At 40.2% G+C, this 27,918-nt stretch overlaps 1 long non-coding RNA gene across 2 annotated transcripts in view; it reads right to left on the bottom strand.

Annotated features, from left to right (window-relative positions):
* Positions 1 to 14,890: 14,890 nt before the first annotated feature.
* Positions 14,891 to 27,918, bottom strand: part of LOC112541824 (uncharacterized) — a 50,461-nt gene continuing 37,433 nt past the window's right edge. Inside the window, exon 4 of one of the 2 annotated variants that reach the window (XR_015797651.1) lies at positions 14,891 to 15,489. This is a non-coding gene — a long non-coding RNA (uncharacterized LOC112541824). Of the gene's footprint in view, positions 15,490 to 15,568; positions 16,067 to 27,918 lie in introns of those variants that run through there. The other variant, XR_003085763.1, reaches the window with a different exon arrangement.

The raw sequence follows: 27,918 nt of genomic DNA, 5'->3' as shown, positions 1-27,918 counted from the left end.
TGCTGGATGAGGTCATCCATCAGCACAGGATGAAGTATTATCACTATGATGATGATACTGGCTGCATATCTCGACCCCTGGCCAACCAAGTGATATTGGAAGTTGTGAAGGTCTGGATGGGGAGGAAAAGTTGAACCCTAGTAAGACCAAGTGGCTTTGGGTACATAGACTTTCTGGATCCATGGAATTTTCATCTCTAGTTCTGAATGATTGCATTCTATCCCAGAATAGAACTGTTGCACAATTTGAGGATCTTATTGGAGTCTCAGCTTCTGCTCAAAGAGTAAATGGCAACTGTAAGCAGATGTAGGCAGGTAAGCTTTTACACAGATTAATCTTCTGCACCAATTGTACCAGGGGGTCCTTCTTACTGTTACTCATGCCTTGGTTACTATTGCAATGTTGTGTATATGGAACTGCTCTTGAAGACTGTTCAGAAGCTTCAGCTGGTCCAGCATGCAGCCTTGAGAGCAGTTATGCCCATGTAACACCTCTACTTCATGAGCTGCATCAATTGTCAGTGTAATTCAAGGTGCTTGTAATAAAGCCCTATGTGGTTATTTGACGGACCATCTCTCTCCTTTTGTTTCTGCTCATCCTGTAAGATCAGAGAAAGTCCACATACTCTGGGATCCATCCATTAAACATTGTCACCTGATGGGTCCCAGAGTATGTGGACCTGAGAAGGTATGCCTTCTCTGTTATGGTGCCTGCCTCCTGGAACAGCATCTCTCAGAGGTTTGAATGGTCCCAACACTGCTCTCCTTTAAATGAACCTCAAAGCCCTGGCTCTTTCCCCAGGCTTTGGGCTAGAGTAGGTTATGGGCTCCCTTTGTAAGGGGTTCTTATATCTGTTCCAGCAGGATGACCATCTTCCTTTTCTATTGCATGTTGTGGTTCTATTTTTAGTTTTCAATTTGTATGCCATCCATGTTTGACAAATCTGAATAAGTAAGTAAGTGAAGAAACTAGTTTTCAGTCTACTTAGTTTGTTGAGATTAACCAAAGTCAGCTTAGTGCAGTCACTTAGCAGACACTAATAAACATTTCTGACATTTGATTATTTAATTTGCTGTGGGCTGAGTAGCTGTCCTTGCAAGAAAAACTATGAAGAATGTATCAGCTTTCAGATGGATGAAATAGCATTCTGAGTTAGAAAGATATTTAAATTTCAGTGAATGAAATTTAAATGTATGAACAGCATAGCCAGGACTAGAGGTCATGCAAAACATGGAAAATAGATTTTTCACTGTGTGGCAAAACAAGCCAGGTGGTTAAAGTAGGTTTAGATTCATAAATGTTCATTTAGTGCCAATTTTTAAAGCAAGAAACTAATCCATGATGTGGGGAGAGAAAAGGTTAAGCAAGACAGATGACAGGAGAGCTGCGTTAGTCTATGGTGGTAAAAAATCAGGAGGAGTCTGATAGCACCTTTTCCGACTAACAAATTTTATTAAAAGGCATTAGCTTTCATGAGCTGCATCTCACTTCATCAGATGCATAGAGTCTAGTCACTCTATGCATCTGATCAAGTGAACGGCGGCTCACGAAAATGTATGCCTTTTAATAAAATGTGGAAGACAGATCAGTGATCAACTTATGGATGTCCCTTCATAACCATAATGGCATGGCAGTCAAGAACAAAAGGGGCAGAGTTTGCATTGCAAAGTCACAAGCAATGTTTCATAACTTGCCTTCCCTCCCCCCCCAGCTCCAGATGCCTGTGGGTACACTATTTTTTATTTATTTTATTTATTTATTTAATTTTTCAACCGCCCATCTCCCCCCAATGGGGGAACTCTGGGCGACTCACAACAAACATTAAAAACATAAATATATATAAATACATAAAACATCAATTAAAAACATTACTAAAAAGGGGAAGATACTAATTGCTAGCACCTATACCTCAGCTTTGGCACTGCAAATGTCAGGAGGAACCTGGAACAGAGAGAGAGATAACTACTTTGCCCTGTGTTTGCAGTAGATCTTTGGTCTGTTGCATTGAGATGGTTCTTGCCTATGTTGTTCTTTTTTCATCAGTTAGAGCTTTGGCTTCCCAAATCCTTGGGAGTAAGAAAGCAAAAGCAACAACAACAACAACAACAAAGCCCCACCGACTTCCAAACACCCAACCTTCAGAACACTCACTTGTGCTGCCTCATTAGCTGTGATGAATGTTTTGTGTTTCAGCCATGGCTCGTCAAGTGGCAGCATGTCTGGCAACAGCCATTCCAGCCCAGATTTTGGCTTGCAGCTGGGACAAGATGGCATGCTGAAGGCAAACAGGTGCACTGATCTTCCGTCTCTGAAAAACTGTGCAGAAGAGAGAGGTGACCAGGAATAACTTCTTTTGGACATTTCTTCTTTTTCCAGGAGTTTGTCAGGTTCGGTCAGCACGAGGCTTCAGGGAAGCACGGGGCTGCAGGGAAGCTCGCAGCCAGACCACGCGGAATCCACCGGCGGTAGCTAGCGGGGAAAAGAGGAACCGAAAGCGCCGCTAATTAACGGGCCACCTGCGCCCAGCCAAACAGGAAAACCGCAGCGGAAGTTTTTAACTATAAACTGATAACGGCGCGAGCCAGCAAGGAACGGGGCCGCAGGCAGCGAAACAAGATCGCAACGCAGCACAGTACCCGCGGGCTTGCACGTAGCGGGGAGGGACCAACCCAGCCGGAGGGGGACTGGAGATCAAGGACAATGGACTCTGACCGATCCTGCCATCATGAACAATCAAGGGGGATTATTGGGGGGCCAATAATCCGCAGCTGCAACGTGATCGCGGGGCGGGAAAAAGCGCGGGAAGGGGGGAATATAACAAGTGATGCAATTGTACCAAGCCAGTCCTGGCTTTGCTTGTGACTACTACGTTACGCATGAGTAAACCTTCTTTGTGAACCACACGTGTCACGAGAGTTTCTCTGTCGAACGGGGCAAACCTTACAGAGTTATCATCCCCAAGTATTGTGGTACCAGGCTTCTAATTTTCAAGCAATTTCTTCATATAAATATGCTCCAATGCACTCTTGAGAAACAATTTCCAGGAATTCTGAAATTTTACGCTAATTCTGTGATCTGATGCACTGGATTTTTCTGCTGCAGAAGCTGATGCACCATCTGGCAGAAGTAGGCTGTGTAGTAACCATAACATACATGTCCACAATAAACAACAATGAAAAAAAATGACAAAAGATGCACTGTGATGTCATGATGCAAACCCCAGCCTTTGGTATTTGTGGCCATGGGGTTGCGTTGGGATGCCATGACACATGTTTCATCACATTGCATGTCTACGCCCTGCAGTAGGTGCTACTGCATCCATGGAACGGATGAATTATTGATCTATAATTATCTATGGTATATTTTACTTTTAATTTAGTGTTTTTGAGAGGTTGGACAGAAGTGCTTTGTGGTGAAATATTGCTCCATAGAAGTTGGAGAATTCTACCCCATCTCTCTCTCTCTTTCTCTCTCTCTCATATCAATCAATCAATCAATCAATCAATCAACCTATCTATCATCTACCATCTATGCCTGGCATCTGGAAGCTAGCTTCTTAGGCATCTTAAGTATTTCCAACCATTCCCCAAAGAGCCCCCTTTGTCACTGCCTGATAATAACAGCAGTGGTGCAAACAGAGAAAGAAATGGGGAGAAACTTGGAGAAACTGATCCAGTGATATAGATGAGGGAAGTAAGACTGGGATTAGGCTGGAAGTAACCTGACAAGAGGGGGGGACATGGTGGCGCAGTGGCTTAATGACGCTGAAAGTTGCTGGCCAGAAATGGTCAATGCTTCAGCGGTTCGAGTCCAGCCTTCGCGTTAGCAGGGTGAGCTCCTGTTTCCTCCCCAGTTCCTGTCAACCTAACAGTTCGAAAACTCACGTGAGTAGATAAATGGGTACTCTCACTCCGATGGGAGGAAAAATGCTGGCGGCGCCTTGCAAAAAGGAGTCGGGAGCAGTTGCCAGTAAGCGCGAAAAACCGTGCGCGCCCGAAAAGGGCGCGAAGCAACGGAAACCCCGCCTCCTGCGCTCGCCAGCTGGGCTCTGCCCTAGGAAGGAGGCTCTGGCAAACCACTTCTGAAACACCTTTCCTTGAAAACTGCAAGGACTCGTCCAAGCAGTCACTGCAGAGTTGGTAACGACTGAGCGCAGATTAAAAAAAAAAAAAAACCTGACAAGATGGAAGGAGAAAGAGAGGAGATTGGGGTTTGGGTGGAGAGTTATGGGGAGGATGTTTAATGCAAAAGTGGGGGCAGAAAGTAGGCATGGTGTAGAAAGTAGGAATGATGTCTTGATTATATGACTGGTGAGAGAGAGAGATAAGGCACTACCAAATGTGAATTCAAATCTACTTGGGAAGTGAAAAGAGCCCCCTGCCAATCAATCACTGGGGACATTTAATCAGATCATCACTTCCTTCTGCTGCAATTTGCTTCCTATGCAAATCTGGAGCCATATCTGCAAGACAAAAGGGCAAGCGAGAGAGAAAGAGAGAGAATTGAATATAAGTAACTGCTGTGGATACTAGGGTTGTAAACTATTGGAGGGGAGGGCTGTGAGTGTGAGGACATGAATGAAAGGAAACTATGGCTTCAGAGAATGCTGAGCTAATATTTTTTTCAAATAAAGTTGTTATGGAATACATTATATTTATGTCAGCAAGTGCCATACACTGATATAGAATGCTGTAATTGCAGGACATATAGGAAGTGTTTGAAACATCTTACGTGTTTTTACCATTTTCATTTTCACTGAGAATATGCCACCATTATAGCCTCATTATAGTACTGGAACTAAAGGAAAAATGAGGACACACTGCAGTGTCAGGCTGGAACATTAAAAAAAAATGTCTGGTCAATACATGCAGACTAGTACTTATTTTCTTCTTTCAAGAATAGATTGTGCAGTTAATCATAGCTGTTTAAATTAGAAATATGCATCATATTTGGATGCATCTTGAAACTTAGCCTAAATCGAATTTTATTTATTTATTTTTATTTAAAAGACTTACATGGCTGCCCATTTTATAAGTAATCTTTTGTACCATAACCGTAGGCGGCTCACAAAACAGGGCTAAGTTATTTTGACTTGTAGGGATTTGGGAGATATCTGAATCTCCTTTGAAGCAACTCAGGTCCATCTAGACCCTCATGAAGCTCTGCTAGGTTTTTGAAATTCGAAAGCACCCAGGACATAATGTCTGAGTTCCTACAACACGACTTGCTTAGCCTTTTCTGAATTCTCATAATAAATTGAAAATAATTTTGTCTTTTATATTTGAATTTACAGTTCTGACCAAAATGTCTCTAGGTTTTTGTGTGTTCCTAGGAGAGAAAACTCACTGAGCACATTCAATATCTTTATCCATTATGTTCAAATTAGAACCCAGGTCATTAATTTTAGAGATAGTCAGATTGGTTGTTCCAATTTTCTCTGACACTCCTTTGATCCTTAAGTTATTTCTTCTGTGATGATCCTGTAAATCTGCCAACTCAATCTTTATTTTAGCAATATTCTTTTGGGCCTTGCCTATCTCCAAAGTATTGTTTGTAGCCATATCATAAGCTTTGCTGGCAACCTGAGCTATATCTGCTATTTACCATGACATTTCCTTAAATTGTTTATTCATTTGCTCAGACATTCCTGCCAAGTCTTTAGTTACTCCCACAGCATATTTATCCCATTCTGCCTTTAATTCTTTTTTGTTTTATTAATTGTCCAATTACCTCCATATCAGATGTCTGTCCATGTCTGTGGGGAGAGCCTTCTTCCTCCGTTGATTCTACTCTGTTGCTGAGAAGAGATACTTCCTCAACCTTTTTGGGGTCTTCTAAATAAACTTTAATCCCCTTTCCTTTGTGCAGAGTCTCCTTCCTTAAGATCCTTTAAATTATTTTATTATTTGATAAGATATTTAATGAGATAAACTGGCTATATTAAAGAAAATAGCTAGATCGGGGGAAGAGTGGAGAACTCAGCACACCTTCCTTATTTGTGGCTAGCCACACCCCCACTTATGTTAAAAGTAATTCAGTTTGTTGTACAAATGCATCTAGTCATATTTAACTGACCCAGCTGGTTGTGTAAACAGTAAATTATGTCTGCAAAAATTCATACATTTCTCTCCAGGTTCTTCATATAAGTAAACCTTCAAGATGGGAGAAGAGGGGATGTGCTTTTGTGTCTGACAGCTCTAGCTTCTAATCACAGTGAACTTTATCAGATTACTCCAATCACAGTGTTTTGGGGAAAGGAAGTGAAATAAGGTATCATAAGCAGTTCCAATGTTCAGTGTCGTTTGCTAAACTATCTTCTCAAGAGCTGGAGTGTTCTTTTAAGACTGGTGAAGCCTCTGGGTCTGGTAAGGGAGTAATATTGGATGTTTGCATGGAAAATACCTAAATTTTTTAAAAAATTAAAGACAATATCATAAATTGCCTGAAATTTAACACATGTTGACTTGTTTTTAAAAAATCTACTCCTAAATGTCATCCACTTGAGCCACACAAACAAGGAGTAGCATACTGATAGGATATTGATGGACCTATGAGAAATCCAAGACACTGAGAAAGGATGGGTGGCAACACATGTCATCATCTTAATACTTGGCTACTGACGGCTCAAACAGGAGTAGTAGAAAGGTATGAGATTTAGGAGACAGATCTGATGGAGATGGAGAACAATCATTCATTGTCTGTCCAAAAGGCCTGGATATACAAAGGCAATGAATTGTGGAGCACATGCTATTTCCTGCCCTGGTGGCCTTTGCTTCTTTGTACTCTATCGTGTGGTTTGTAGATGGGCAACAAAGCCAACTATTGAGGGAGGTCTGATGATCTGAACCAGGTTCTGGTTGTGCAAATACGTTTTGATATTACTTAACTAAGTGTTAACTAATAGAGATACAGTCGTGTGAAAAAGAAAGTACACCCTCTTTGAGTTCTATGGTTTTATGTATCAGAACATAATAAAAATCATCTGGTCCTTAGCAGTTCTCAAAAGTAAGTAAATACAACCTCACATGACATATTACACCATGTCATCATTTATTTTACAAAAAGAAAGCCAAAATGGAGAAGCCATGTGTGAAAAACTAAGTACACCCTTACTGCTTCCATGGGTATGAAGAGGCTAAGTAGCAGCCAGGTGCTGCTAATCAAATGCCCTTGATCAATTGATCATCAGCAAGTGTGACTACCTCTATAAAAGCCAAAGTTTTAAGAATTTGCTGGTCTTGAGCATTGAGGTGTGTGTTAATACAATGCCAAAGAGTAAAGACATCAGCAATGATATTAGAGAAGCAATTGTTGCTGCCCATCAATCTGGGAAGGGTTATAAGGCCATTTCCAAACAATTTAAAATCCATCATTCTACAGTGAGGAAGATTATTCACAAGTGGAAGACATTCAAGACAGTTGCCAATCTTCCCAGGAGTGGATGTCTCAGCAAATTCACCCCAAGGTCAGACCATGCAATGCTCAGAGAAATTGCAAAATATCCAAGAGTTATATCTCAGACTCTACAGGCCTCAGTTAGCATGTTAAATGTTAAAGTTCATGACATTACAATTAGAAAAAGACTGAGCAAGTATGGTTTGTTTAGAAGGGTTGCCAGGAGAAAGCCTCTTCTCTCTAAAAAGAACATGGCAGCATGGTTTAGGTTTGCAAAGTTGCATCTGAACAAATCACAAGACTTCTCGAACACTGTCCTTTGGACAGATGAGACCAAAGTGGAGATGTTTGGCCATAATGCATAGCACCACATTTGGTGAAAATCAAACACAGCATATCAGCACAAACATCTCATACCAACTATCAAGCATGGCGGTGGAGGGGTGATGATTTGGGCTTGTTTTGCAGCCACAGGACCTGGGCACCTTGCAGTCATTGAGTCGACCAAGAACTCCTCTGTATACCAAAGTATTCTAGAGTCAAATGTGAGGCCATCTGTCTGACAGCTAAAGCTTGGCCGATGTTGGGTCATGTAACAGGACAATGATCCCAAGCACACCAGCAAATCTACAACAGAATGGCTGAAAAAGAATCAAGGTGTTGCAATGGCCCAGTCAAAGTCCAGACCTCAACCCAGTTGAAATGCTGTGGCGGGACCTCAAGAAAGCTGTGCATAAACAAATGCTCGCAAACCTCCATGAACTGAAGCAATGTTGTAAAGAAGAGTGGGCCAAAATTCCTCCACAATGATGTGAGAGACTGATGAAGTCATACAGAAAATGATTACTTCAAGTTATTGCTGCTAAAGGTGGTTCTACAAGCTATTGAATCATAAGGTGTACTTAGTTTTTCACACATGGCTTCTCCATTTTGGCTTTCTTTTTGTAAAATAGATGACATGGTGTAATATGTCATGTGTTCTTCATCTGAGGTTGTATTTACCTACTTTTGAGAACTGCTAAGGACCAGATGATTTTTATTATGTCCTGATACGTTAAACCACAGAACTCAAAGAGGGTGTACTTTCTTTTTCACACGACTATATGTGGTGTTGGAATTCTGCAGGTTGATTTAGACCACCTACAGTGGTTGATGACCTATACCTTTTCAGAAAAGATTGTTGATTCCAGGCAGCTCTCAGTTAATGACCTCAGGTCCTTCTGATTCTATAGATAAATTCAAATGGCAATGGAAAAATCCATGTAGCCTGTAAGGTTATTCAAGAACAAAATGGCAAAGTTCTTTGGATGATCTTCTGTCCTTTATTCATTAATTGAAGGGGGCATAATTATATCATTATTTCAGATGATTCACTTCTAAACACGCACTTGTTAATTGTTACCTTGTTCATATCAGGATGACTGTTTTCCCTAGAAAAATGTTAATTGCTTTGCTCTTTTTAAAAAATTAACTTCTTTTACATAATGTTATAATGAGCATCAAGAAAACCATCAAAGCTCCATTAACATCATACCTTCCCATTTGGGAGTCTCCATGGCAACAGGATATATTTTCCCATCTACTTCACCTGTCCCTAATATAAAAAATAGTAAGTTCTTTAGTATAGATATTTGAAAAATGAAAGTTGCCTTCTGAACTGAATTATAATCACACTTCGTTTATTGAAAGATCAGATTTATTTTCTTCAATGTGTACAATTTTGGCCTCCTGAATACAAAGAAAGTTAATGTCTGCCGGCTTAATCAGTGCCAGAGGAGAGTATATTTTGCAGGATTCTTGCGCATGGGGACAGACAACTGGACATATACAGTGTGTATCAAAAGTCAGACCCCCATAGGCCAACAGACAGTCTAAAGGAGACCATCTCATTACAATTTGCAAATATCAGAGAAAATGTTACTGTACCTAGAAATGTTCAAAGGTCATGCATCAATGAGTAAGGAAATGTTCAGAAGAAAATGGCAACCAATTTGAACATTTAATGTAATTTATATAATAAATTGCCTATGGGGCCTGACTTTTGGTATACCCTGTATATTTCAGTGCCCTCTAGGCTGAAAGTCGGATATAATTCAAATGAACAACAACAATTCTATCTTGACCTTTAGATGGCATTCTGGAGTAGGACCCCTCTAAATGTTTCTCCTTCAGTGTGAGAGTGCACACTGTGGCAAACCATTATTTACTTAAGCAGGGATGGTAAGCCATCATTGGTTGAATTACACAATGGTTTGCTAAGCCCCAAACCATGGTTTATAAACCACAATGGCTAGGTTTACTCAGAAATGATAAGCCAACTAGGATCACATAAAATCCTTATTCAAATTAAAGAACTAGCAGTTGCATTTGGACAACATGCTAATCTTGGTGAGATTTGTGGCTTAGTATTTTGTGGAAACCCAGCCCATTTAATTTGTTTATAGGTCCCAGTATTATGGAAAACTAGAAAATGGGTTAATTCCATAACTGCCTTTAAAGGGTGTTTTACAAAGTAAGTATGAAGGAATACTTACACATGTGAGTCACAGCAAGCATATAGTGAAGACAGCTTTCAACCATGAAGTACTTATGACCTAGCATAATATCTGACTCCAATCTGAGTGCCTGAAATGAAGCATTATAGTACAGGGATGTGGGCAGCTAATTGCAAGATATCCACTGAATACTAGAGAAAGTAGCCCTGTGGTCATCTTAGTTAGCCTAGAAGCATCTTGTAGAAAGTTTGAGGAATGGGAACATTTTTCAGTGAGAGTTGCCTTGTATTAAATAGAAGATCTCCAGAACTCTCTGTATTGCCTGGCTGAAATTCAGTGATCAAACAGCTGATTTCTGGTATCACATTTTTTTCCTATTTTCTCGTCACTAAAATAAAAAGCAACACTTATGGAAATGGTTTTGCCCTGTATGGGGTGAACATGTTGGCTCTGCCCATTTCGGTAACACAGATGCAACTCCAGCCACAGTTCCCTCCTGCTGTTAGAAATCAAACAAAATGAAAGGGCCTATGCCATGGTTCATTTAACCACAATTTGATAAACAAGCCACAATGGCCTGGTTTACACAGAATGCTAAGTCAGAAGCCACATTTTTCAAGCAGAAGTAGTTGGATGGAGTCACATATCACCCTAAGCCAAAATGAAGCAAACTACATTATGGCTTAGCATAATGTATGAACCAAATGGTCCAAGTAAAATTGGAATATTTATTGGCCCTGGGTTGGCTGAAAGCTTTTTACGTTGCTGTGAAGGCTAGATTGGGTATGGTAGGAAGTGAGGGGACTGAAAGAAATCCAGTCTGGTCATCTGGAGAGGGCCTGCTGAGAGTTCACGCTCCTTGGGAGGTACACGAAGCACGCACAAGGTGGCTGGCCTTCTTGAGTCCCCATTTTGTGGAACTTTGAAAGGAAGTGAAAGGAATCCTATTCCATTGTGCCTTTGGCCTGAGGTGACTGGGAGGACCGTGACTGCTAAGGCTTTTAACAAATGCATTGCATTACTTCAGTTATGCTTTTTTGGAATTTTGTTTTGGCTGTTTACTGCCCAGAGTCCTTTGGGACTGGTGGGGTGAGAATTGCTGCAAGTAATAAAAAAACAAATTTGCTAGCTTTATCTGGGGAGGAGGTAAATTAAGATTTGTCTTTATTACCGTGGATTCTCCTGTGCTTCTCCTGTTACTTCCAGTATCAGCTCTCTGGGCAGAAATCTACCATTCTGGTTTAAATTATTTCCAAAGAGTGTGTATGTGTGTATAAATACACACTCTCTCACACACATGTATTATAAAAAAAAAAAAAAATCCCCAACAGCTTGAAAAGAGCTAATTCAGTTAGATAGCCTGCTTTGGTGTGGCACACACAGCTTGTCCACTGACATAATCCTTACTGGCAAAAGCAGGAAGTGAGCAGCAGGCGAGGAGAAGACTCACAGCCTGAGCCAATCTGGCTTTCCATCTGGATCATGGTGGCCCCAGTAATAATCATAATCTTACACACAGACAAGTTGTCTGGAGGGATTTCTTGCTCCCCTCCAACTTCCCTCCTCAAATATAACGGGCTGACATCTTGCCACTAAGGAGCTGTGAAATATGAAAGGGACGCAGATGGAAGGAAAGGCAAAGTAAACTCATGAAGACTCAACTTGGTCTGAGTTTCTAATTTGGAAGTTAGACCACATGGCTTATATCTGGACAAGAAAAAAAAATACTGCTGTAAGAAGGCAGAGCTGTTTGGTAAATAAGCCCACAGATTGAAATAAAATCACTGATTGCTATGCTGAATTCTGTTCTCTTACTTTCCCCAAAGGTCTCTCTTCTCTTCCCTTTTTCTATAGTCATTCTCAGAGTGCCTCAGAATTTCTCTAGAATTACTTGAGAGTTTACTCTCCCCTTCTGATGTGACAGAACATGTTGAAATGTTTTCTCATGAAACATTTCCCCATCATTCTGAAGACCCTCAGCTGCTCCTAAGAAAAGGACCATGGGATGAGTTTCAGTAGCAAGGATCTTTCCTTAGGATTTGATTGAAACCATGGTGCCTGCAGTTCTGCAGAGTAATGACTCTAAAGTGAGAGATACAGCATTCCTACATAATTGCTGGATACCAATCTACTAGATCCAGTGCAAAGGAACTGTAGTCCATGAGAATCCAAATTTTTCTTCTTGGGTGCGAGTGTGTGAAGAATTAAAAAGCAATGTATTTTCCATCATACTGATCATGGTAAAAAAATGCAGAAGCCATTCCAGATTTTGCACACCTGCCTGACTTCAATTACTTGTGCTTGTGCATCCAATAGTGGAGGTATCCAATGGTAAACAAATGGAGAAGCCATTCCAGATTTAGCACCTCAAATTGACCCTGGAAGAAATTAGCAACCAACAAACTTGGCATATGATTAATGTAGTGTTGCATTTCCTAGCCTGTTGTCTTCCAGATGTGCTAGATTTCAACATCCACAATTTCCTGGAAAGCACTAGGTTGGGGGAAGGGTAGTGCAATATATATTCTATGATTCAAATATTTTTTTAAAAATCTCATTATTAATATCTGTGTTGCTTCTGCCCTTTTAACTTCTTGTAACTTGCTTTGTGTTAAACTAACAGTTTTTATTGCAAGCTCCCTTGAGTTTCCTTTAGAAAGGCAGAGAATATCTTTTGCTTAATAACAACAAGCTAACTAGGATCAGTGTATTCATTCAAGGCCTTGTTATATGGCTGGGGCTGGGACAGGGGAGCAATGGGAACACTTTCCCTAGACCCCACACATGGAGGGCAGTTCCATATAAAGTTTAAATCAAGACCATGGTGTGACCATGCAGTTGAAGCCCCATCCCTTCTGAATATGTACTGACATATATAAAAAAGGGGCAGAACTTTGCAAGCTGCCATCTTGCTATGTTTGACCTGTCCTGCGCATGCCCTGGTATATGTGCTGTATTTTTGCAATGCTTTGTAGTGACTAGACAAGCCTCCATTCCCTGCAGAACTTGCCTCCCATATGAAGGGAGACAAGCTATTTCCACACTCATCCCAGAGATGGTCCATACAGAAAGTTATCAGATGGGGAACCAACATCTGAATCCACCACTCTGCTTTAAAAAGCTTTGCCTTGAGATGGGAGAGAGAGATTAGGGAAGATTGTAGAGCCATTACTAGACAATGTTATGATCATGTGGAGGCTAGAAAAAGATCTCACGGTTAGTAGTCTCAAGCGGAAACAGAAGAAGGCAAAGCTTGGAAAGGTGGAAGACAGGATTCTGGGTCAATGGAAAAGTGCCTGCCTGGATCTGTGGTGAAGAGTGAAGCTAATTTCTCTAGGTGAGAGAGGAAATGCCAGATTGGGAACCTGAGGCCTCCATGGTCAACAGAAGAGTGTTTCTCAACCGTAGCGACTTGAAGATGTGTGGACTTCAACTCCCAGAATTCTCCAGACAGCATGGGAGTTGAAGTCCACAAATCTTCAAGTGGCCAAGGCTGAGAAACACTGCAATAGAAAAAGACAAAGCTCAGAATAATTGAGGCAAGTCTCTAGGTCTATGGAGAGTTAAAACTGTCTGGATCCACAGTAAAACTGTGAAGCTGGTTTCTCTGGATTATTGAGATGAGGGAGGATTCCTGAAGTGGAACTCAGAAGCTCCTAGGAAAACAAAGGAGGAAGGTGAAACTGCTCCTAAGCCTCTAATTGGAAGTTGGAAAACTGCAAAAAGGAAAGTATCACTGAATCATAGAACAATGAGAATCAGTAAGCTAAGATGCATTATAAGGATTTTATACCTTATTTTCTAAGGTGTAGAAAATGGTTCTAAGGTATGGTTTCTAGTAACTGTCAATATTAACTTTTGCATTTGAAGTCTAATATACTTGGGTGAAGCAAACTCAATTCTTGTGCTTTTCTTCCATCTTAAGCTTGAGCCCGGGGGTGACTGCAGGGAGGGGGTCAAAATAGTCAAGATGCTGGCCATAACCATGTAATCAAAACCTTGCCCCTTTCCTATGTGCACTGCAACCTTTATAAAAGGGGAGGGCTTTGACTCCATGGTTGTGGCTGCCATCCTGACTTTTTTGACCATCCTACACCCTGTTTTGAGCCTCAAATTCCACCTATCATGGATCTGTGCCCAGGCTGTCCACAGCTTTATGGGAGAGGAACATTTAACAAACTATTTGTGATTTTAAGAACACTAAATCCCGTATTTCATCCATTTGTAATTATTTGGAGCATTTTGACTGCTTGAAGTAAAAAGGAAGTTTTTCTTTTTCCTTTCTTTTTTGATATAATCTTGATCTTTAATTTTTTTTTTCTGGCTTTGTTTGCACTTGACAAAAGGAAGGGGGAGGCTGTTTTTCTCTGTCCACATGCTTCAATGGCCAGGTTGTGATGCTGCCAAATATAATTTTCCTTTTTCACCACCACCAGGATGATGATGATTTCCAGTTTACTGGCAAGGACATGTTCAGGGTGTGAGATCCCCATCTGTCTCACAAGATGGTATTAAAGGTGAAGATGCCAGGTAAAGGCATTTCCTTCTTCCATTAGGATTGGTGATGATTCAATAAAACTACCAAGAAGCTGCACCAAGTCAGGAAGGTGGGACACAGTGTGTAAAAGGGAGAGTTGAGGACCCCCCTCCCACTTTGCACTAAGGCAGGCTCAGCCTCTCCAGCCTTAAAGAATTGTTTAAAGCTGGCATCTTCCAGGCATTATTTTCAGAGTGCAGCTATTGAGAATGGGGTAGGAGGAGCAAGAGTAGTTAAAATGAGAACTTGAGAAGGGGAGCTATTTGAATATCTAGGTGTTAGGTTTGTGTACAACTGGCAAAACAATCAGCTAATCTTATTCTAGTATTTTTGGCTGACTTGGAACACAAAATGGGAATTCTATAAAAGATACCCAGCAAAGTCAATTATGTCTTTTCAAACTGCAGAACTATTACAATACTGTTTAGTAATGCCCTGTTCTTCATGGAATCTTATTGCTTGATGTTATATTTCATTTATTTTTGAGACATTACTCTCCCGTGTGTTCTACTGCCATGTACAATACTTACACATATTATCTACTCCCCCCCCCCACTTTCATGGAGAGTAGTCATTTACTTCTGAGCTGTATTAGTAGATTTCAATGGTGTCTGATTTTGTTCAGTTGTTTGATGCAAGAATAAAGGCACTTGAGATCTCAGCATGTATACATCTCACAGGGAGAGTCTGATTCTTCTCAAACTATAGCATGAAAAGACCCAGAGACTTGCTTAGTCAAGATTTGTATCCTGGGCTCTCTAAAATGTCCCATTCCACTACAGTAGGTGGAACATGCTTGCTTCTCTAGGACTTTGAGGTTGTGTAATATTTCAGAGTTATAGGCTGAGTAATATCAGTCCGAAATCTTTCTTACTGGCTTCTGACATGCCTCTCAGAATGACCAGGCAGTACAATTACAATCCTCATCCATTAAGAGGGTATCAGGTTGGAGAAAGCTGATTTAGGAAGTTCTCTTAGTCATCTTGCTTTCAGTCTTCCAAAATTCCTCTGCCACCATTATGAACTGTATGATATATGATCAGGAGTAGAGATGTAACATTTCTAGAAATTTTGGAGAAATAGAACATTTTTTTAGAAAGATGAAAATATATGCAATACTAACTTTTGTTAGTGTCTTTTATTAAGCAATGGTTTGTGAACATTTAGAAATGAATGCACTGTTTGGTAGGAGCCTGCAAGAAGTTATGAAGAATAACCAAGATAATAAGCAGCTGGAAGAAAAAAATGAGGATAGGTGGGAAGTTTTGGGTATGTGTCGCCTGGGAAAGAGAAGATTGCAGGGAGACATGATGGTAGTCTTCAAGTATCCAAGGGGCTTTACTATAGAAAATGTGTTAGAATTGTTCAGAGTTGTTCCAGAAAATGGAACAAGAGCCAATGGATTTACAGTTCAAGGAAGTAGATTTCAGGTAGGACATAGGAAAAAAATCCTATTTGTAGGAGCTGATTGAGAGTGGAACAGGCTGTCTTGCAAGATGGCAGGCTCTCCTGTGCTGGTGATATTTAAATGGAGGCTGGATGGTCATCTGTCAGGGAGGCTGAATTAATGGATCTGCACAAGGCCAGGACTAGACTGCATGATCTTCAAAATACCTTCCAACCATTACATTCTATGATTCTATGGAAATAAAGGCATGAAAGGACAAAGTGAGGATATTTTGCTCAGAATTTTCTGTTACCCTCCTCCCGCCATGTATTCACATCTTTAATTTGGATCTAGCTGCTCAGGTATCTGTGGTTGTTTGTGCCCAACCATCAGAGGCCTGCAGAGGGAATAGCTGTGTATAAAACTGGTACCTGTGACTGGAAGATAATATACTTTTGGATAAGTGCTAGCAAGCGGGATCATACTGCATTGATCATGTAAGAGCTAGATTGATTATCAGCTTGTTTGGGGCTATAAATTAAAATAAGCACAATGAGTTCTGAAGCCTTTCAGGGTTTAGGTTCAATATATTTTCTTAGGCTGAGGGCTGGGAGTGTGGAAACCTACAGACACCATGTCATCCATAACAACCTTGTCTGAGCCCCCTTTCGCCAATCTGATAGATAGAGAGATAGAGAGATAGATAGATAGATATTTGAACTAACTTTAGAAATCTAGTGAGATTCAGTGTTCTCATGAGACAGTGAGAATATAGAATTCCTGTTTTAGGACACAGGAAGGCTGCTCTTAAAAAAATGCCCTACAAAAGCTGAATGGCAGTGATAAGCCTGCAATGTTTGGCTTTTTTGTGGGGTTAAAGACAAAAAGGTGTGTTAAGCCTTAAAGGAAGCCTAATGGACTTCTTTTAAAAATGCGTACAAGAATTTAACCACTGAAAATCCTTAATCTGCCTTCTAATGTTAGCAGAAGCCTGAAAAGATAAGGTTGGGGAATTGCACAGCAGCCAATGTGGTTGCCAATTTCTGCCTTGGGAATCTTCTACCCAGTATTTGTTTCTCATACTATAAGGTCTAATACAGGGTTCCTCAACCTTGGCGACTTGAAGATGTGTGGACTTCAACTGCCAGAATTCCCCAGCCAGCATGGGGAATTCTGGGAGTTGAAGTCCGCACATCTTCAAGTCACCAAGATTGAGGAACCCTGGTCTAACAGATGGTTCCTTCCCTGTTATTTCCCACCTGTGATGAGGCCTAACTGATAAGACCCACTGCGACAGCATTCTCAATGGTGGCACCTAAATGTCCTGTTTTAGGGGTTTAGGTTGGCACCTTTTCTCAGAATCTTTGTTGGTGAAGACTTTTATAGAGACACATTTGTTCCACAGCAAATGTAAATCTTACACAGAGTTTAATTTTAACTACTCTTACCTGCTTTTTTTTATTATCTAAGCCCTTTTTTTTACATACATACATACATACATACATACATACATACATAGGTAACTGTGCATTATGCAATTCTCTTTCAAGATAAGCAGTGTTATGTAGAGCATAGAAAAGGAGTAAAAATATGAAGCTAAAGGAATTAAAAGCATAAGAAAACAAAAGGAAATATAAATTGAACTAGTTTGTGTGAACTCCATTCATTATACCTCTCTATACATTTCTATCCTGGCCAGCCATCCTGACCACCACAAGATCCATGCATTGCTTCGTACGTAGCTTCCTGTCTCTCTTTCTAAGGATCTCATCAATCACATCCAATGGTTACTTTTTCATTTTCTCCTTTCTCTTGACCCATTCACTTTGAATATATTTGTTTTGCAATTTGATCCTTATTTATTTTCTCTGTATGATCAAACTACCTCAATGTACTTCTTTTGTACTGGCCATTTGTGTTTATGTTCAATCCCCATTAATTCAGGACCTATTCATTTTGCTTTGTTTCAAGCAGTAGCCATCTCCTCTTTCTTTATATCCAGTTTCCATTTATCCTGTTGGGTGAGTAATCTATCTTCTAATTCATTTTTATACAGGACCTACTTTCTCTTTCTGCAGTTGTCCTACTTCCCCTCTCATTTCTTTCACTTCTTCCCTTCCATGTCCATTCTCCCCCAATGTGCTTCTTAAACTACTAACATACATCCTGAGTGTGGATTACTTTATGACATATACCTCCTACATGGTAGGAAGTTGGCAATGATGTGGCTTGCAAGGTAATTTCTAAATTAGTGCACTAGAATAGCATGAACATACTTGGGGTACAAGTGGGCTTTGGTTATGGTTAGGGCATGCTGGCCAAAATGTATCAAAACTAGCATTGTCAGTCCCATGAGTAGGCAACAATGCTTGTGGCATGGGTATAACTGATAAGCTAGTCTATACCTTCTCTATATTACTCAAAAAAGTTATATGGAAGTCCTCCCTCTTTTGATAATTGGTGTGACTTGTCTTGATTTTTATTATTTTTAACTGCCCTAGAGGTAAGTAAACACCGAAAGGGCAGGATATGCTAGCAGCCTATATTTCTTCCCATATCTTTCAGTAAAATTGTACCTTCTGCTTGATGCCCAACATTTTGCTAGTGAGGCAGATTTTTTGGGGGGGGAGGGGCTATCTGATCCTAAATTGAGGACCTCCTGAGATTTTCACAATTCTGCATAGCACTTAGCAGTGCTCGGATACTGAATAAATTAACATGGCTGTTTCTGGAGCATTCTTTCCATTTTGAGTAAATTAGAGCAGGAGGAGGCATTTATTTTCTGGTCAGATCTTAATTTCAAGAATATACTATCCCATCCGTAACCCAAGCATGGCAGAGGAGATTAACCTTTATGAGCCATTGGGAGGATATATCTCCCACTACGTGCAAACACTTTTGGCCATGGTTTCTAGCCAGCTGGGACTGAATTGAACTAGTGCCTGGAATATATGCCAGTTGCAAATGTTCAAATCAAGATCCAAGTGACTAAAAATATCAAGTGTACCCGATTATTTTCTGAGGAAATGCAAAATATATTAAAAAGCAATAGTTTTGGTCCAAAATGTTCTCCTTGCTTTTCTAGCTCAGCTTAGGCATGGCCCCAGATTTCTATCATCCTTATCATGTGTGAATTCCCTGTGGCCAGAAAAATGTGGATCATCATCATCATTACAATGTTAGTATAATGACAAGACATTAGTTTGGAAAAATGCCTCTATGTCTCCTATGATTGATAGCATGATGCTTAGGTATAATAAGTAATGCGTTAAAGAAGTTCTTCCTTATTTAAGAAAGGTGCACAGATTAATTAGGGAAAAGCTTCTGAAGGTTTTTATTCTTCCTTTCTTATTAGCTTGTATGTTTCTGACATTAATTTGTGCAAAGACATCAGAGCTTTATGGCTGACTTGTGATCATTTTTGTTGGTTGGAGGTAATCCTGCTCTTCTAGTCCTTCCTTTGAATCCCCACTAGGAGACTGGACTGATTTTAGAAGCTTTAAGGTTGCTTTTCTGTCCTTAGTATAAACATTAAAGGTTAGGCTAATTGTTGGAGAATCACAATGTATAGAATCTAGCTACAGTTTGGTGATGATGCTTTGCAGTTGTGTAAATCAACAGGCTTTGCACATTCAAAGGATCACTCACCAAAGTGGTGGAGAACATGTTAGGGTTCAGAAGCTGCACTCATTTTGGGGAATCTAAGAGCTGTCATAGATAGAATAAAGATGCAAAGTGAGTTGGAGAGGTCACGCACATGAGCAGAGCTGGGATTTTCTCTTTCCCCTGATTTTTATGGGAGCACTTTGACTTTCAGTATCACAGTTTTTATATGTTTCCTGACTAACAAATGGGTTTTTAAAAAAAACTTGGGGGCCATAGGTTGCCATTGCTGGAATAAATCATGGGAGCTGAACAATTCAAATAATCTATAATTCTTTCTCAGCAACTGGCTTATACGAGGCAGGATTTGTTCTGTTTATTTATTATTTATTAGTTTATGCCCAGTCATAAACCAACCAACCAGAGTTAACATACAAAATGTCCTGCATAAAAGTCTTGTTCACAGCACAAACTGAGCATATTTAAGTTCTGTTGAGATGCATCTATTTCTAACCTCTAATGGTATGCACAGAATTTGGCTACCTGCTGGAAACATTGCTGTCCTGGCTGTTTAAATAAGAAGCACACACAGTTACCTGTTGGGACCAATCCTGATCATTTATGATCAGGGGAATGATCTCTAACTCCAAGAAAAATAGATAGGGCATTCCAGGAGTATATGATGGTCTCAATTTTTATAACTAAACATATTCATAAGCACTCCCTTGAGGCCAGAATATTTAAGCATGCCAGTTGAGCCTTATGTGAGGGCCCAAGGATATGATAAAAATATTTGGGGGCGTTAAAAGGTGGATACATTAGCTCATTGTATTAATAGTGCGAAGTATTACATCCTTCCCTCTGCACATCAGGATCTAAAATTCTCTGCTTGACTTTGCTCTGAGAAAGAATTCAATCCTGTTTTTGTTTTCACAGAGCTAACAGGACAGACTTTTCCATCCCAGTGCCTAAAAAAAAAAAATCATATTAATTTTGTATTCTGATTCTTAATTTTCTGATTCTATTTAGAACTTGGAGTGCTTAAAGTTGACTGTGTCACTTCTAGATAATGCAACATAGCCACCTGCCTTTCAAATTCTCATTAAAAAGCCCACAAAAGAGGGCTTCTGTTTTACTACCATATTTTTAGAGTGCTTGAGTATTTCTTGTGACTTTCCCCTGGAGGTGCTGCTTAGCTGACTATTGCCAGGGATGGCAAAAGCTGTGGTTCTGCTACTACTGTCTTTCTGTTACACATTTTTCCATCACTTTAAAAATCTGAAAAGGCCTTCTGGGTGCCTCCTCTTGGGAGTTTAGAGAAGCTTGCAAACCCAGGAAGGCTGTAGACTGCTGAAGAGACAATTATACAGTGAAAGGCAGAATATTTGCACAAAGACTTTTGGCACCTTGTAAACTAAAAACAATGCAGGAACATCACAACTGACCCATGAGAATTTAATTATACATTCTTCTTTAAAAGAAATTCGAACAGCACTTTTTCTTTTATCAAGTGGAATGAGAATTGCTAGGAAAAATGCAGATTTTTTTCCTTTGCACTCCTGATAGATGCCCATAAAATGATTAAATGATAATGTTTCTAATCATAAGAGATACTGGATAGTGTGATAGATCCCACAAAGAGGCTGTGGGCATTTCTTGGCTAGAGGTATCTGAGAAAAGGAAGGGCTGCCAGGATGCTGTCATTACATTATAGACCATATACTGAGCAGCAGTAGAGCGAGAAGTTCTCCAAGCCTAAATCTATGGCTAACGGCACAAAGCTTAAAGTTCCTGTTTTGGAATAATAGGAGTTGAAGGGTATGGGAGTGGGGGCTGTTGATCTGCCTGGGAAAATGGAAACCAGCAAGGGAACATCCTTATTTCAGTGGATTCTTCCACCATTGTAATGCTGACCCAGTGGTGTCCGTGGAATGGGGTGGGGTGGAATGACAAAAGCAATGTGTTGATGTGATGCGTACTCTGCCCTTTTATATGTGCATTGGATAAAGGAAAATATATGAAATAAGTAGATGATGCAGAAAATAGTACAGGTATTCCTTGGGTTATGACCACTCATTCAGTGACTGTTCGAAGTTAAGACAGCACTGAATGAATGGGACTTATGACTGGTCTGTGAAGTTGTGACTGCAGAGATGCTGCAACAGCCACGTGATCATGGGAGAAAAACCTGTGGGAGTATGAGCAACTTACAGGAGCATCTTACAACCTTCCCTGCCAGCTTTTTCATTGACTTTGCTTATGGGAAGCCAGCACGGAAGATTGCAAATGGTGATCACATGACTGTGGGATGCTGCAGCCATTGTAAGTGTGAACCGGTTGCCAAGCACCCAGATCGCAATCATATGACTGCTGGGATGGCCAGAACTTTGAGGACCAGTCTTAAGTATCACTCATTCAGCGCTGCTGTAACTTTGGTCAGTGAATGAGTGGTTGTTAACTGAGGACTACCTGTACTGTTGTGAGAATCAAATGGAGGAAGTTTAAACTTCTGACCTCAATAAGGGATCCAGTTGAAGTGACAGGGATCCTGGACTTTCTGGAACAATTATGTTGTCTGCATAATCAGAAAATGAAAACTGATTTTTAAACATAAGAACATTAAAATGGTCCTGCTCTGGATTGGACATTATTTCTGATTCAAAGCAAACTGGGTTTTTACCTGTCCCAGATTCAGGGGCTGGTGGAGTTTCTCACACAAAGCCCTTGTGGACTACTGAGATTGGGGAGCCAACAAGGTAGAGTTGATGGGGGCTGCTTAGAAGTAGGATGTTACACCATACATGTCACTTTGAGATTTCTGCCAGTAGCTGCCTTCAGTTTTTTTTTAGCATTGGTATTCTGTGGAAAAATTGGCTCCAATTTCTTTCTCTGAAACCTGGATCAAAGACTGACTATCCAAGGAACTCATTCATCATGGAATCAGAAACTATTAAGAAATATGGGCTTGATTGCTGGTATCTCTGCTCTGACACTCTTTGTTTTCTACTAGCTCTGCTTGCTGTTGTGATGGATTTTGAAGTGTGCTGGGAAATGGCAAGAGTTTTGCAAAACTATTGTGCTTAAAATAGGCCTGAAGCAACCCGCTCAGAGGGACTCCATTTTAATCGAGAAGATGTCCAAGCATTACATGCCCTCTATTCAAGAAAAGATTAATATTTTCCATATCTTTCCATAAAGCTTAATATTCCATATTTAATCTGGAATGTCTGTATGGGGACTATTTATAATTTCTCTTCACATAAGCAGAAGCCTCATGACTGCCCTACTATTCATACCTTATGAAGCCTACAATTTTTCTATTTGATTTTAGCTGTTTTGGGGTTCTTCCTCATGGTCACATTAATATGCATTCCTCCGGGCCTTGGTCTGACAGCCAAATATGCTTCCATAATTTACACTACCCTGATGGCTGAGCAATAATCTCCCTCAGTAATGAGGCTTGTGAGACATCCTGTCTTTAAGCTTTACTGTGGGACAATTTAAGGGCAGCAGTTGATAGATTCTCTGGGCTTTATTTTCCTTCCCACCCAGTATCATGAGTTGGCAGGAGAAGCCACATCCAGACATTCTCCTTAAAGGGTGGAGGGGGAGACTTGGGCAAGTGTGGGTAAGTGCTTGAGGTGGAAGCTGTAGCTACCTTTCCAGCTGTCTAAGTGACAGTTTCTGACGTGGAGATGCTCCAAATCAGTGACCTGATTTAAGCTATTTCTGAACATGTCCAAAATAAGCCCAGATGAATGGTGAAAGAGAGGCGTTGGATGAAGTGGGAAGGAGCTCACATGGCACACTAAGAGAGATCCCTCCCATTTCATCTTGGCTCATCTTCTATCCCACTGACCAGTTAGCTGGGCTATTTTTGAACAGAAGTTTACCAAACTTCCAGAAGACTGGTAAACAGATTTATTGGTATTCCTGTCACTGGTGCTAGAAGAGGAAATGGGCAGGGCTCTTGCCATTTCACTCTAACTCCCAAATATCCCAAAAGAACAACTGCTGCAAAGGAATGGCAGTAAGAAATGCAGTTGATCGCCTCCAGAAGTATCCTTTGGAGGAAGCAAAACGGTCAACACCTCTCTCCTAAAGTTGTAAAAACAGTAGAGGTATGGCCACACATAACCCCTTGTTAGCAGCAGCAGCCGCCGCCAAAAACCTGTAATGCAGTAATTTGGATCAGAACCAGGAATATATCTCTTTCCCACTGTAATTCAACTGGCTGACCCACCCCCCTTTTTAAGAGAAAGATCTGCCAGTTGGGAAAGATCACTGAAAATGTGTCTAATAACAGGTCTTGTGGTCTTCCAGAACAGTAACTTCCCAGCGTACATAAGGAACCCACATCATGTCTCAATGGTGCTTTTCAAAGGGTGAGTTAGGCATTATACATGAAGATGCCTCCACAGAAACCAATTTCTCCTGCAGCCCAAAGTAAAATGGACATAAAGGGCAGTCCCTCGTGATCAGAAGGGAGGGAGCATGCTCACAGCAGCCTCCAACCCCCAATAGGAATTTAGCAGACACCAACCCCTGACTAAATCATCTCCAAGACTGTGAATGTAGGTGATTGGTATGGCTTGATTTATGAGGGGAGAAGACGGAAAACATTGCTTTAAAACTGGAACAGCTAAGGACAAGTATAGGTTGCCTCCATGGTGAGCTGCTGAGGAGACAGGCTGCGTCTTGAGGACATGCTATCTAAAAATGGCTAGCAGATTATGTGGAAGAGCTACATGTTGGAAAAACATCCTGCCAGAGATGTGGACTGCCCTGATCCTACAATTTTTTAGACAATATTTAAAAACTGGACTCTTTCCCCAAGCTCTGGGATAGACTCGCATTGTGCTTATTGGTGTGTAATTCATCCTGGCTATGGCATGTGGTACCCCCTCTTAGATTCAAATTATGTTTTTTTTCCTGATTGTTTTAGGTGCTGTATTGGCTTTAATTGTATGCAGCCCAGAGTCTGTGCTGAGTGGGGCAGCCTTTATAAATCTAAATTATAAGTATACATAAGACACCCACCCCCCCAATTCGTTTTTGAAACTAAAGGCTAGAGGTGACCCATAGCTTCCATTAACGTTATCTTGGACAAGCCAAATTTTCTTTCCCCAGACTGAGAATTAGCCGGTTTATTTCCAAAGCAAATCTAATTGGCCCCTTCTCCCCTGATGCTACAGATCCTAACTTCCCAATCCTCCAAATTCTTTTTCAGTTTATCCCCACAGCCCCCAAACTGTAGCATAATCATGCCCTGGTTACTGGTTTTTTTTTTTTTTTTAATATCATGTCCTCATTATTCTCCCTTTGTTTCATCCTAAGCCAAATCTGAAGCAGCTTAAAGCTGCCATGGGCTGTTCTAGTTTTAAAACAATGTCTTCCCTCTTCTCCCAGCACATGTTCCCCATGAACTAGCATGCTGCATCAATACTGTGGTTGTTCATGCCCAGCTCCTGTTAGCCATTTTAGGTTGCTGCAGGCATACTTTGCCTATTCTGGTCACTGAAAACTGTCTTCCATGGCTATTCTGGCTTGGGTTCAGGGCAGACAGGACACCTGGCTTCTGCAGAGAGACCTCCCTGCATACTGCCCAACTAGCACTTTCTACGGTGCTTGTCAGGTTTTATGCAGACTCCTTATAAGCACAGGTTTAGCACTCTTCTGAAAGAGCACTAGACCTGCGTTGAAAAATTGTACTAGCACTCTCTTCAATGCCACTCAAGGTTAATATCAATTGGGAAGAAGCAGAATGTTTGGCCAGTTGCATGTGGCTGGTTCAATCATTGCTGAGTGCATTATAGACTTGCAGCTGCTTCTTTCGTAAACCAAGGTTTCATAGGCTGTATATTTTAATATATATGTCTTGTCATTAATTAAGAAGACAAATGTCATATGATTTCCTTGAATCTCCTCTCCTGATTTTGATGTAAATCTCAAATGTCCTTCCATTACTAAACACATCGAAGTCCTTGCTGGACCCTGTCTCAATGCATCTTTTTTCAACAGCCATGGAAAGATATAAATCATCCCTAAGCTCCATTGAAACTTCTGTCTCTAAAATGCATCTCCTAATTGGGGGACAGGGGAAGGGAAATTAATTAATGTTTCTCCACAACATATCTGTTTATTAAGAAATTATGTACTAGGAAATTAGGTGACTTGCAGCGAAATGCATTTCTTAATGGTTGGGCTGACATTTTAAGTGATCAATAAATCACATAAATATTAAGACCTTTCTGAAGGAAGATAATAAAGTAAGGCATCTGGAAACAAGAGTTGCTGCTGCTACTTACAATTACCACCCAAACAAAACAGTTTTATTGTAAGTGTAACTTTAATCACTGCATAAAAAAGACAGTTAATCAAACACTTGGAGATGGGTGGAGAAAGATGCTTAAATAATTTATTAGTTGAAAAAGAGGGAGGGAAAGGTGTTTCTAATGGTTAATAATTGCTTGGTTTTGTTTTGTTTTTTACAAAAAAAGAAAAAGAAAAAGAAGAAAGTAAAATTTGCTATCTCTTAAGATTCTTGGGAGTAGGAAATATGACTTAATTCCATGGAATCTCTCATGGATTGAAGTAGCAGAGTTTCGGTTGATTCCTCTGGTGGCAGTAAACTAGCTTTCCATACTAAGTTTGGAAGTGATTTATGATGATCATTTTGAAATATTTCAAGAAGCAGTTTGCAAACATTCTACACCTATGTATATTAAATACACATCAAACATGGAGAAGCTACACTTTTCATTTTGCCAAGTGAAGGCCCTGTAATAAAGGTGACAAGTCAAGTATGGAGATCTATAAGTAGATCTTATAAGAGGGTGTGGTATGGAGACATGATGAAGCATTGGATTCTTGTCTTCATATGTTTATGCCAAAAATAAATGTGGATACTTTATCATTGGAAGGATAGCTTAATAATCCTATGCTACGTATTTACAGTAAGGCTTATTTACATTTAGGCTAAAATGGTATTGCATGGTTTATGGTTTAGCAAATTAAAGGAACTCAGTGATTGTTTTAGCATATTGGGGGAACTGGGTCATCATGTTCAGCCATAATTTGATTTGTTTCTTTGGGAATAGCATGTTTTATGAAGACAGGAGTGATATTTTTAAACTTGGATCTAAGTTTAAGTACAAACCCAGCCCAACTGTGTGAACAGTTAATTTGAATGCCCCTGTACCACCGTTTAAATTTTCCTTCCCAGATTGAATTTTCCAGATAGCCTTAAGTTAGGGCTATTGTGTTTGGGCTGCCAAATTCTGTATCCTTACCAGATGGCAGCAAAGAGTTAGGGGTTTGTATCTGATTGCTGTTATCGAGTGGGCATTTGTATTTTTACAGCAAAAGAGATGGCTCATGCTACAAGTTTTCTCAGTTTTGGGGTTGATTGGAGTGAGAGTTATCTTTGTGTTTCTAAACAGGTCTAAAATCTATTTAGGGATTATATTATAGTTTGTGTGCATTTTCTACCTGAAAACACTGAGAAACTTCGTGTTACTGAATTTGAACAGAAATCTAGGCCACCACAAAGGATTGCTTTCTTCTCTGTGAAAGGCTTGACAATCTTTGGTTTCAACAAGAAACAACCATGTGTGGTTGGGTGGGTAATGATTTTGTATGATATGGGCAAGGTGGAAAGTGAAATGTTTGTATTTTATCCAGCTAGGAGAAAAGACAGATCATAGACTCCAGTGCATTTGAAGTATCATTCTTCATATGATGTGTGCATATGGTTCAGATAAGGAAGGGTTAAATGATTTAACTGGCATTACAAATCCTAATGTTACATATAGATTAATGGTCTGTGAACTACCAGTGAGTGACCAGGAAAAAGATCTTGGGTTATGGTGAAAACATCAGCCCAGGAAGTAGCTGCTGTGAAAAATGGCTAGACCATCTTGGAAATCATTAAGAAAGGAATTAAAAACTTAACATAAGGTAAAGTTTGTATAGTTTTTATGTTTTCTGTAATTTTATATATATTTATTGTTTTAATGGATCATGTGAGCCACCCAGAGTTCCCCATTAGAGGGAGATGGGCGGAGATGAATGAATGAATGAATGAATGAGTGAGTAAGTAAGTAAGTAAGTAAGTAAATAAGTCTTGAAGTTAGTCTCCTGGTAACTACATGAATGTGTCCATTCAGTTTTCTTCACAACAGTTCAACCATATTTGGCATGACCTTCCTCCAGGATGTCCTTCTGGGTTCCTGAATTCCCAGTCTAGACTACAGCTCTGGTTTTCCCAGGTAGTCTTCCAGCCAGGTAGAACCAAGCCCAACTCCCCTTTTAAGCCTAAATGAGTTTGGCTGGGTGCTACTAACCACTGAAATATTTGGGAAATCTAAGCTGCCAGTATAATACTATTTCTGTAAAATGTATACTGTAACCATCAGGCATGTCTGCAGGGGAGGATTGAAATGTTTCAGGTGGTGACTGCAACTGGTGGTTGAAGCCTTCCCCCTTCTTTATGTATATCC

Source organism: Python bivittatus, unplaced genomic scaffold (genome assembly GCF_059951505.1).
Source record: "Python bivittatus isolate LINGU-HERP-01145 unplaced genomic scaffold, Pbiv_v1 ctg000580_np1212, whole genome shotgun sequence".
Classification (NCBI taxonomy): domain Eukaryota; kingdom Metazoa; phylum Chordata; class Lepidosauria; order Squamata; family Pythonidae; genus Python; species Python bivittatus.
The sequence above is the reverse complement of the archived record's forward strand: the minus strand, read 5'-3'. Positions and strand labels throughout refer to the sequence as shown.